Here is a 10,624-nt window from a genome sequence, read left to right on the forward strand (position 1 = left end):
ATATTAAATACTTGACCCCATTCAGTTTCACTTTCCGTTAAGTATGCTTTGTGACTGTTAAGAATTAGATTAATTGAAAAAGAGTAAAAATCATTAGTACTTGAACCATTTTCACGTAAACTGCCTAGAAATAATTTTAAAAACGTCATCAACAAGTTTCTAAGCATACTGATTTTCGTTCTAACCTCTATCCTCACCTCTTTCACATAAACGGTTTATAACATAAATAAATAACTTTGAAATCAGTTCGATCATCAACAAATTTATATACAAGCTTCATTAAAGTAATATGGTTCTTCTACTATCTTCAGTTGCTCAAAGAAACAACTGATCCATTACCTCTCCTAAATTTTCAATTTTAATTTAGTGGTAATTCATTTCTTCTTTCTGTTTTCTACACAAGTTCTTCTTTCTGTTTTCTCATCCTAAAGAAACAACTGATCCATAACCACACGTTTTTCTAAATCATGCATATTTTGATCAATATACATGCGTCTTTAAACCTTTTTCAAAGCATAAAGTTTGAAATCATCGTGTTGGAAGAGATTGATATGAGAAAGGTAATATGGAGATATCCTTGTAACCTAAGTATTTTGTTCCATGGCTTCCGGAATTTGCAGTATTCCTGCAGTTGTACGAGGAATTCATAAGTTTAGCTAATTCTTCAAATTATGAATAAACAAAAAAAAGCATAGATATATTTTTTTGAAATAAAAAAGCATAGATATTTATATTGTTCAGTTTATAAATTATTTTTGTTTGTTGCAGATATGCATGAGAAATCAAAGCTGATTGAAAATTAGATGAGGTCTATTCTAGTATAAATTTGGCGAAGGTTGAAGACAAGTCCTTTCACAAAAAAGAAGGTTGAAGACGAGTGGGTTAGATAAATCAGATGCAAAACTTGTGACCAGTCAGAATTTCAGGTAAGAAAATAATTTTATTTTGCATTTTTTACAGTAGTTTTTACGCATCAAACAAATTAAGGTCTTAAGTGTTTAATGTTCTACATTATTGCTTGACCATTTAGGCTGTCTTAGTCAATATCATGTGTTAAAACAGTTTCAAAATTTCCAATAGTTTCTGTAATTAATTTTGAAATTTCTCAATTTTTTTTATTATTTTTTTCAAGTAGTTTTTAAAAATAGCTAAAAACGAAAGAACTAATATTTCTAAATAAAAAATATAATTTTCCAGAAAGCCTAATAAATTCAAAAACGTTTTTAATAGAATAGCAAGGTAAATTTGTAAAATTTAAGCTTTAAAAAAAATAAAACTATAAAAATAACCAATATAGGTTCATTTTTAAGTACATGTTTGAAAAAAAGATAATTAAACATTTCATATCAATAAAATCATAAAAAATTGTAAGATAATAAAGATTGGAAACACTGTATAAACTACTACATGTACTTTATCATTTTCTGAATTTATATTAAATTAAGTTTTTGTTACTGTATGTATGGAAAACTAAAAATACTGGATCACATATAGTATTTTAGCTATATTTTATATTTTGATATATAGATATATATTTTTTATTTTGGAAAACTATTGCACATGTATTTTAAGAATGAGATAAGAATTATTGTTTTATCTTTTTTATCCGTTTTGTTTGGAAGCATCCACCTCTAATAATATGTGCCACTGTTATTAAGGTTCATAAAATATTTGACAAAAATAGTAAGTATTCTGATTAAAAATTAGATGTTTCGTCAAATAAATTTTTTTAGCAGAAAAATAAAAAAATTTAAAGACAATAAATCAACCCGTGCTAGGCACGGGCAATAATACTAGTAATTTATGTAATTAGAAAGTCATTAGTATTTTCCAAATATGTAAAAATAGTCGTCACATACTTTAGTTTTACAAGTTTTAAAATAATATTCGATGACAACAATAATAATGACAGGAAGTTTTAGAAGAAAAAAGGTTAACTAATCTTGACATCTCACAAGCATAATATTATCTTTTTAGCAAAAAAAAAAAGCATAATATTATTTTCGTGGAGATCGCATTTGGTTAGCTGTTCTATTGAACATACTATAAAGATGAATTGATGAATGAGAAATCAAAAGTGCTGGGTAAGGGCATGACCCTCCCAATAGGCCCACATGATAATTGTTTTAACACACGACCATGTGGGAGAGACTCGGCTCTCCGACTCGCGAGCGACCCGACTAGAGACTACATTTAGCCGACTAAACGAGCGACTGAAAGCAGTCGACCCAACGACTCGAAGCAGCGGCCCGACAGCTCGGTCCAATCGACAAAAGGCCCATTAGGTTAAGACAAGTTAGTTTAACGAGCAACCGCCTATAAAAGGGAAGAGAGAGGCAACAAGGAAGGGATCCGCAAATCACTACACACTTACTTTTGGCTAGAAATTAGAATTTTACATCTTATTCTCGCCGACTTGTATCTTCCGGCAAACTAGCTTTCGCCGGCTTGCTTTCTACCGTTTCTTTCCCCTTTTGTAACACAATCAATGATTCCTTGATCTAATAAATCGTCTTTGTCTCGATCCACCGACGAGAACTCGTTTCCTTTTCTTTACTAGTTTATCGATAGTACTCGGTTCAAACAGTTGGCGTCCACCGTGGGGCAGACAAAGTAGTGTCAGCAAGATCATGGCTCACTCAGACTCGCTGTCCGGCGACGAGTCACCTCCGACAGAAGTTGCTCCGGCAGCAGCAGCTTTCGTAGACATTATACTAGAAAGAATGGCTCAGCAAGAAGTCAGAAGGCGACGAACGAGCAACTCGCCGCTATCGCCGCGATCTTAGCTCCCTTAGCCGGAAACTCGGCAGATTCAGCCACAACGGTTCAAAAACAGCTGTTCGACACCTATCGAACAGCCGGCGTCGAGACCACAACGAATACAAACGCCGTCCAGATCCAAACTCCCGGCGGTCCAGATCTTACAACTATCCAGGAACTCGCTGAGCTTAAGCAGTCGGTCGTGGATATCAAGGACAAGATCCTCCAAGGACCAACTTCGGCGCCATTGATCGAACGCGTTCTCGTCGAAACCCTAATGACCCCGTTTTCCCGGCGAATCACCGACGTACGGTACCAACCAACGGAGAAAATCTGTCTTCCGTCCTTCAAAGGAAAAGCCGACCCCACAGACCATATCACCGCTTTCAACATCGCGATGCGTCGGACTAACTTTCCGACGAGGAGAGAGACGCTGGGTACTACCGACTCTTCGTCGAAAGTCTCCAAGGACTAGCACTTAGTTGGTTCACTGGGTTAAGGGAAGACTCCATCAAAACCTTCCACGACCTCTCGGCTGCCTTCCTCAAGCAGTACATCATGTTTACAAGGCAGGGAGCAACCCTATCCGGCCTCTGGAATTTGTCTCAGGGCGAAAATCAGAGCCTCCGCGACTACACGGAGAAGTTCAAAGCCGTCGTATCGAAGGTACATATCCCGGACAGCATCGTCGTCAACGCTCTGATGAACACTCTCTTCTTCAAATCCCTTTTTCGAGAAGATCTTTACCGAAACCCCACCAAGTCGCTCCAGGACGCTATCGCCAGGTCAAACAACTTCATCCGGATGGAGGAGGACACAACAGCGATACTTAAAAAATGAACGTGACAGCCAAATCGGCAGCCCCGAAGGCCGCCGAGGCGCGTCAGGAACCTCGACAGCACGCCCCCAACAATAAACCACCGCAAAAGAAAAAAAATTGTTTATGTTGTCGAGGAAAACGAGCTCTCAGGGTCCAAAGTCGTCGTGCGCAAAAAAGGATGGAACGTTTATGACAGAGCGACCGGCGAACAGCCGCAAACTACTCCAGCGCCTTCAAGTTCGAGTCCTAGCTCCCCCGACCTAAATCAGTGGTGTAGCTACCATAAGTCAAGGCGCACGATACGAGATACTGCAAGCATCTAGTCGACGCTCTCTTTACATCCTACGAAGAAGGACATCGAACAAGTCGAGCTACCCAAGCCAAGGCCGAACAACGCGAAGAATTGGAGCAAAACCAAAGAAAAGAAGGCCAAGAAGCCTCCGGTGCTCGACCCACACAAGCAGAGGATGACAAACCGGGCGAATAAGATGAAGATGAGGCATGCGCCGACATAGAGCAGCCTCGCAATCGGAGACGCGTCCAAGTTATCCTCACACGATCAAGTTCTTCGTCAAGCAAAGAAGAAGATGCCAAAGTCTGTGACTCGCAAGAGCATCCCGCCGGGCTCTAGAGCGAAAGCAGCAAACCAAGCGGAGCATGCGATTTAAGAAGTATGCTTAAGAGAAAATCGCAAGCAGCCGAGAGCACGCACGGGTTCGGGAGCGAACTTTGCGCAGTCATCAACAAATCTAGAGCTAAACGAGTCGAGAGCAACAGCGTCCGACCCCAGCTAAAACCTCGACTCCTCAACCTTCGCAATCGTCTCAACTCGAGATCAAAAGACCTCAGGATAAGGCTCAATCGACCAAAATTTTTTGACTTGAGACGAAAGTTAGAAGAAACGAAGGCCAAAGCTGGCGACGAAGCCGAACCTATTATCGAAGACCTGTTCGACGACCTGGGGATCCAGCTGCGGATCAAACGTGTAGAACGCGCTACGTTCCTAAATGTAATCATGGGAGGCTCGCCCCATTGCGGTGAGTCGGTGCGTTCAGTCAAAGACTATCGGCGACAAGTTGTAACCCCAAAGAAATGGCCGTCGAAGCCCGAGAATGATCATCAGATCACTTTCTCGCCTGACGACGACGCCGGCGTCCACCTACCGCATAACGACCCCTTGCTCGTTGAATTTAGGTATCGCAAAGTGTGACGTCATCAAAGTGTTGATCGAAACAAGAAGCTCAGTCGATCTGATCTTTCGAGATACACTCAACAAAATGGTAGTTGACCTGCGTGACATGAAACCATCGTCCCGATCCCTCACAGGAATCAACGGAGCTTCCGAGACGATGATTGGCACGATCAAATTACCAGTCTACGCATGCGGAGTGACGCCTACCATCAAATTCTTAGTTATTCGCACGTCGGCACCATATAATGCGATCCTCGGAACCCCTTGGTTGCATTCGATGAAAGCAATCTGTGCGTATAGTTTCCAGGACCCTGCAGCCAAATACAAACCCTTCGAGGAGACCAGCAGGCCGCACGCGGCCTATTGATTGCTACCGTAAAAATACAGCAGTCAGCTCCTCGCATCAACGCGATCTCGAAGCATATCCAGCCTCAAAAGGATCTGAGTCGGTGCGTTCCCCTCTGACAAAATGCAACGCGCGATCATCGATTTTCTGAAGCATAACATGTCCACGTTTGCATGGACCACCTCAGATATGAAAGGTATCAACCCCGCCATCACGTCCCATGAGTTGAATGTAGATCTGACTATCAAGCCCATCCGTCAAAAAAGACGTAAACTTGGTCCTGAGCGAAGCAAAGCCGTCAATGAGGAAATCGAGCGACTGCTCGCAGCCGGCTCGATCGCAGAGGTTCGATACCCGGAATGGTTAGCCAACTCAGTTGTAGTTAAGAAGAAGAACGAAAAGTGGCGTGTTTGCGTCGACTTCACCGATCTCAACAAGGCCTGCCCGAAAGACAGTTACCCGCTTCCACATATCGATCGACTGGTCGAGTCGACTGCTGGAAACAAACTACTGACCTTCATGGATGTCTTCTCAGGCTATAACCAGATCATGATGCATCTGGATGATCGAGAAATGACAGCATTCATCACGGACCAGGGGACTTACTGTTACAAAGTAATGCCATTCGGCCTCAAGAACGCAAGAGCGACTTATCAACGACTCGTCAATCGAATGCTCACCGACAAACTGGGAAACACGATGGAAGTCTACATCGATGACATGCTGGTAAAGTCACTTCGTGCGGCAGATCATCTCAATCACCTACGGGAATGCTTCAAAACGCTGAACGAGTACGGGATGAAACTAAACCCGGCAAAATGTACCTTCGGTGTCACATCGGGCGAGTTCTGGGGTTACATTGTCACGCTACAAGGAATCGAGGCGAACCCTAAACAGATCACTGCGATACTTGACCTCCCCAGCCCAAAGAACAGTCGAGTGTACCAACGACTGACCGGAAGAATCGCGGCGCTTAACCGCTTCATCTCTCGATCTACTGACAAATGCCTTCCATTCTACGAGTTACTACGCGGTAACAAACGTTTTTTCTGGGATGAAAAGTGCGAAGAAGCATTTGGGCAGCTCATGCAGTATCTTACGACTCCTCCCGTGCTGTCTAAACCCGAAGCCGATGACACACTTTCCCTCTATATCGCGGTCTCTTCTACAGCAGTGAGCAGCGTCCTCATCCAAGAAGATAAAGGCGAACAAAAGCCTATCTTCTACACGAGCAAGCGGATGACCGACCCAGAGGCTCGATACCCCACACTCGAGAAAATGGCCCTCGCCGTTATTACTTCAGTAAGGAAGCTACGTCCTTACTTCCAATCGCACACGATCGAAGTACTGACGAATGAACCCCTTTTCCCTGTAATGCAAAACACTAATCAGTCTGGAAGACTATCAAAGTGGGCTATCGAGCTTAGTGAGCACGACACTGTGTTGAAAAATCGGACGGTAGCAAAATCACAGGTCCTCACCGATTTCATAGTCGAACTCGCGCTGGAGCTGGAGCAAGAACTAATCCTTCCAAGTCAAAATTGGATTCTCCATGTCGACGGTTCGTCGACAAACAAAGGATCAGGAGCTGGAGTCCAACTGCAGTCCCTAACAGGCGAATTAATCAGACAGTCGATCAGCTTTGGCGTCACAGCTTCGAACAACGAAGCGGAGTACGAGTCGCCCATCGCAGGATTACGACTTGCTAAGGCGGTCAAGGAAAAACGGCTCAATGCGTACTGCGACTCGCAACTCGTGACTAGTCAGTTCACCGGCGACTAAGACGGCCGCAACGAACGAATGGACGCCTACCTTAAAGTTGTCCAAACACTCGCTAAGGACTTTGAGTTCTTCGAACTCACAGAAGTCCCTAAGTGGGAAAACGTGTGCGCCAACGCCCTTGCTGCCTCAGGCAGCAGACTACGCGATCAAGTGAAATGAACCATCCCAATCCACAAGATCGACAAACCAAGCTTTGAGCTGACTTTCGAAGAAACGACCATCGTAGCACCATTATACGAAGCTGTTGCTATTGAAGAGGACTCCGCAATAGAACAAATCGAAGCCCCTGACTGGAGGATAGAGTTCATCGATTACCTTGTCGATGGAAAATTACCCCCCGAGAAGTGGATCGCGAGACGAGCGACTAGAGACTGCTTTTAGCCGACTAAACGAGCGACTGAAAGCAGTCGACCCGACGACTCGAAGCAACGGCCCGACAACTCGGCCCAATCGACAAAAGGTCCATTAGGTCAAGACGAGTTAGGTTAACGAGCAACTGCCTATAAAAGGGAAGAGAGAGGCAACGAGGAAGGGATCCGCAAATCACTACACACTTACTTTCGGCTAGAAATTAGGAATTTACATCTTATTCTCGCCGACTTGTATCTTCCGGCGAACTAGCTTTCGCCGGCTTGCTTTCTACCATTTCTTTCCCATTTTGTAACACAATCAAACGATCCATTGATCTAATAAAACGTCTTTGTCTCGAACCACCGACGAGAACTCGTCTCCTTTTCTTTACTAGTTTATCGATAGTACTCGGTTCAAACAAAAAGAACTTCATATTGAATTGAAAATTTTTAATCTAACAACAATGTATTCTTCTGATGCTTTTACGTCTTGTAATCTTTGCTTCTCCTTTTGGTTTCATGTTTCTGTTTCCTCAAAACATCTTCAGCCTTTGTTTAACCATTGACCAGGAATTAAGCACGGTCTTCGCTTCTTCCGTCTGTTGAGAAGCAGCTTCCGATCAATGTGATCTACTGATCTTACACATTCATCTTACCTTCAATCTCGTCACGGCACGTACTTCTCATGATCCGACAAACGCTTTGTTCCTCCCCTAGACAAATCCAAAAACGGCTCGACGGAGTTCTCCCTCCTGAAGGATCCACGAAAAAAGCCGCGAATAGATCACCGGAGTTTGAATCCTCGAGCCGGATCTCGTTTTGTTCATTTCACGATACGACACGGAGTCTGTCGGACCAGATCTTATCGGACTGAAGCCATTCACCGAACTCGTTCGCCACATGATCTTGTAGATGGAGACTTCACGCACCGCAAAAAATGTATGCTCTAATGTCTCATCCTCCTCTTCCTCTTCTTCTTCGAACAACATCGACGTATGTATTTTTTACCATTTTTTATTTCATTTATATATGAAATTAATAACAAATTCCAATATACTTTTTTGGGTTAATTTACGCAATTGTACAAAAAAGAAGAAGAAGCACACGTATCAATATTGACAGAACTTAGTTGAACTTTTAAATTCACTTCACCCTTTAGAACCATTCAAAGTGACACATAGATTATTAATTAAAAAATATTAAATTAAATAAAAAATAGTTACAAAAAGAAAAACGCTAATTTTAACAACGTTAACGCTTCCAGAGAAACCCTAAACCCTAAATCTTAAATTCTAAACCCTATACCCTAAATTCTAAACCCAAATTCAAACCCCTAAACCCAAACCCAATACCCTAAACCCTAATCATAGACCCTAAACCCAAATTATATACCTTAAACCCAAAAAATAGACTATAAACCGAAATCCTATACCCTAAACCCAAGTCTTAGACCCTAAACTCAAACCGTAAACCTTAACCCAAACCATATAGCATCTAAGTTTGGGTTTGGGTTTAGGGTTTACCGTTTGGGTTTTCGGTCTAGGATTAGGGTTTAGTTATAGGTTTTGGGTTTAGGATTTACGGTTTGGGTTTAGGATTTACTGTTTGGACTTATGGTTAAAGTGGGTTTAGGGTATATAATTTGGGTTTAAGATTTACGGTTTGGGTTTAGGGTCTACGACTTGGGTTTAGGGTATATAGTTTAGGTTAATAGTCTAGTTTTTGGGTTTAGGGTCTAGGATTAGGGTTTAGGGTATAGGGTTTGAGTTTAGGGGTTTGAATTTGGGTTTAGAATTTAGGGTATAGGGTTTAGAAATTAAGATTTAGGGTTTAGGGTTTAGCTGGAAGCGTTAGCGTCGTTAAAATTAGCGTTTTTATTTTTTTTAGCTATTTTTTATTTAATTTAATATTTTTTAATTAATAATCTATGTGTCACTTTGATTGGTCCTAAATGGTGGGGTGAATTTAACGTTTCTAAGTTCTGTCCTATCAATATTCATTATTATACTTGTATTCCGTAATCTAGTACATCTTAGAGCATCATTAACGGGGGTTCTTAGGACGGGGCTCTTAGCAGAATATAAGAACCCGGCTCTTAACTTTTAACTGAAAATGTTAAGAGCATGCTCTTAAATCTCTTATTTAAGAGCATGCTCTTAACATTTTCAGTTAAAAGTTAAGAGCCGGGTTCTTATATTCTGCTAAGAACCATGTAATAAGAACCCTGCGTTAATGAATGTCTTATTATGCTAAAAAATCAGAAACAGACTATTAAATTTTTTTGTTTTTTCCTTTCACAAAGGCGTAGTATTATTATAAATACTAGAGCTGTTCCCGGGCTACGCCCAGGTTATTTTTGTATGAAAATGTGAAAAGAGAATATCAGAAAAGTTTAATATATTTTTGTCGAAATTATTTTTAATGTTAAATAGTGTCAGGGTTAAAGTAATCATTCAATGTAAAAAAAAAGGCCTGCTGAGAAAAAATAGTTCTAACTCTTATTAATATACATGTTCTTTCCTTATTATGGGTGTCCGCGCTTCCCCCGGAATATTGTTTTATTGTTGTTAAAAGTATGATTTTTTGGATAATGTAATTAGATGATCACTTTTATTTGTTAAGAACGTTATTTGGTGTTTTTATTGTGTTATGTAGTAGTAATAGTGATATGTTAATATATTTTGTCTTTGTTTTTTCAATAATGTGTTTTTTCTGTATAGTAGTGAAGTGAGTCTCTAATATAAAAATATAATAAATTTCAATAACTTAAATTTGCATTTATGCATTTGTTGATTTTAAGATTAACAGTTTCAGCGTCAAAATTATCTTTTATTTTTTTCATATTTTTGAACATTATAACTTTCAAGATGTTTTTGTCTTTTTCCCATATTTTGAAATTGAGCCTTCAACATCTATGTATTTTGTTTACCTTTCTGGTATGCAGTGTTTCTCATCATCACCGAAAAGACTTACCTCATGCTCTTGTTCTTTATCGCCTTCTTCACTTTGAGATTTCTGGTATTTGTTGTAAATCGGGTTTAGGAGTTCCCAGTTGTGCAGTTGTTTCTAGCGTCATTTTAGGCTGCTCCATTCAATATTGGATGCTCCTCTTCTTCCTTAGATTTTAGCTGATGTTATGAACTGCATCTCTTTGGGTTGGGTCAGAGTTTAGTCGTCTTTAAAGTTATTTTCCTCGTCGTTGGCTTACCATTGATACTCCCTTCTCGTCTTGGTTTTCAAGATATGGTTTTTGGTGATTTGACTTCTATAGCTCGAGGACGACTCCACGATTTGATGATTTTGTTTTGTCTACCCTTCCATTTATGTTCTCTCATCTCGTTGCAGCTTTCATCGCTGCTTGCGTCTCTGTGACT

At 40.9% G+C, this 10,624-nt stretch overlaps 1 long non-coding RNA gene across 1 annotated transcript; it reads left to right on the plus strand.

Annotated features, from left to right (window-relative positions):
• Positions 1–281: 281 nt before the first annotated feature.
• Positions 282–8,224, plus strand: LOC106301091. Its single transcript, XR_001262158.1, has 3 exons — positions 282–369; positions 769–926; positions 7,821–8,224. It is a non-coding gene; the product is annotated as an uncharacterized LOC106301091 (long non-coding RNA).
• The last annotated feature ends 2,400 nt before the right edge of the window (positions 8,225–10,624 follow it).

This window comes from Brassica oleracea, chromosome C1 (assembly GCF_000695525.1).
Source record: "Brassica oleracea var. oleracea cultivar TO1000 chromosome C1, BOL, whole genome shotgun sequence".
Classification (NCBI taxonomy): Eukaryota; Viridiplantae; Streptophyta; class Magnoliopsida; order Brassicales; family Brassicaceae; genus Brassica; species Brassica oleracea.